Raw genomic sequence first — 1,849 nt, 5'->3', positions numbered from 1 at the left:
TCTTCCTATCTCTTCCTGTCAAATGTTCTCTCTCCTCTTACTCCTCTTTAATGCCTTCTGGATGATATAGAAGTTGTAGGATGGTTTTCTCTGTCAGTTTCTCTTCTTTCCTGAGAACGTTACGTTCTCTATATCTCTTCAGAAACTTAATGTGTCAACAGAACTAAAACTTTTTCCTCTTTTATGATATTTTAATTAACTTTAATAAAATACCAAAATGCCCTTTTAGAGTGAGAAGAGAGGGATTAATTTTAATAATTCTAAAATAATCCCAATAACTTTAATACCTTATATTCTAATAATCATCACATTAGAATCCTTACATCAAAGTTATACTTTAAATTACATGAACCAATGTAAATTATTAATATAATTTAACATTCTCCCACTTGGTTCATGTGATGACTTGAAGATCTAAAATAAACTTTAAGTGCGCACTATTCATTAGAATTATCAAGTCATCATCCTTATATGAATTGAAATAATCGGATCATGGCGGGCAAAAGTCATGATCGACAAGATTCCTTCCATGTATCACATAATCAAAACAACTCAACATAACTTTAATCAATCTTATAACTTTCATGTCTCTAAAGGAGACCTATCATGTCACCACAATCAATAATACATGTATATAATTTAATGTGGATAACAATAGAATAAAGAGAAACATAACTTTAATTGAATTCACAAGTGTCATGACAGTACAAGCATATAACTATACATATCTATATAGATAGATAACAACATCATGTTAACATTGACTTATCCATAATGCCCATACTTTCAACATGGCCAATAAAAGTTTTGGGCGGTAGTCCTTTAGTTAACGGATCTGCTATCATCAAATCCGTACCAATATGCTCAATCAACACTCTACGTTTCTGCACTTCTTCTTTGACCGACAAGTACTTCAAATCCATGTGTTTAGCACCCTTTGAGTACTTATCATTTTTAGAGAAGAAGACGGCTGCGGAATTATCACAATAAATCCTTATCGGCCTAGCTATACTGTCAATAATACCAAGCCTCGATACAAAGTTCCGCAACCACAAAGCATGAACTGTGGCCTCAAAGCATGCCACGAATTCAGCCTCCATGGTGGAAGTAGCAATGACTGATTGTTTTGCACTTTTCCAAGAAATTGCTCCTCCAGCCAAAAGATAGACATACCCAAATGTGGATTTTCTTGAATCCACACACCCAGCATAGTCTGAATCCGAATAGCCAATCACTTCGAGATGATCTGACTTTCTATAAGTGAGCATGTATTCTTTGGTACCTTGTAAGTACCTAAGAACTTTCTTTGCAGCTTTCCAGTGATCCATTCCGGGATTACTTTGATATCGGCCTAACATTCCAACAGCAAAACTGATATCTGGCCGAGTACAAGTTTGAGCATACATCAAACTCCCAACCACTGACGCATAAGGAATAGACTCCATGGCCTTTCGTTCCAAATCATTCTTGGGACATTGCATTTGACTAAACTTGTCTCCTTTCTGAATTGGAACTATTCCAGGAGAACATTTTTCCATTCTGAATCTCTCTAACACTTTATTAATATAGCCTTTTTGAGACAAACTTAACAATCCTTGTGATCTATCACGGAATATTTCTATTCCTATCACATAAGATGCCTCATTCATATCTTTCATTTCAAAGTTGTTAGAGAGAAACTTCTTTACATCATGTAACATACCAATATCATTAGTAGCAAGAAGAATGTCATCAACATATAGAACCAATATTACAAACTTACTCCCACTGATCTTCATATATATACACCGGTCAACGGTGTTCTCTACAAAACCATATGAAGTTATGATATCATTAAATTTTAGATACC

The 1,849-nt window shown here is 34.5% G+C and overlaps 1 pseudogene; it reads right to left on the bottom strand.

Moving 5' to 3' along the window:
- Window positions 1-749: 749 nt before the first annotated feature.
- On the bottom strand, window positions 750-1,538 carry LOC148206765 (secreted RxLR effector protein 161 pseudogene; annotated as a pseudogene).
- Between the last annotated feature and the right edge of the window lie 311 nt (window positions 1,539-1,849).

The sequence above is a fragment of the Vigna umbellata genome, chromosome 1 (genome assembly GCF_029865625.1).
Source record: "Vigna umbellata cultivar VRB3 chromosome 1, Vumbellata_1.0, whole genome shotgun sequence".
Lineage (NCBI taxonomy): Eukaryota > Viridiplantae > Streptophyta > Magnoliopsida > Fabales > Fabaceae > Vigna > Vigna umbellata.
Note: the sequence above shows the minus strand (reverse complement) of the source record. Positions and strands in the feature narration are given on the sequence as shown.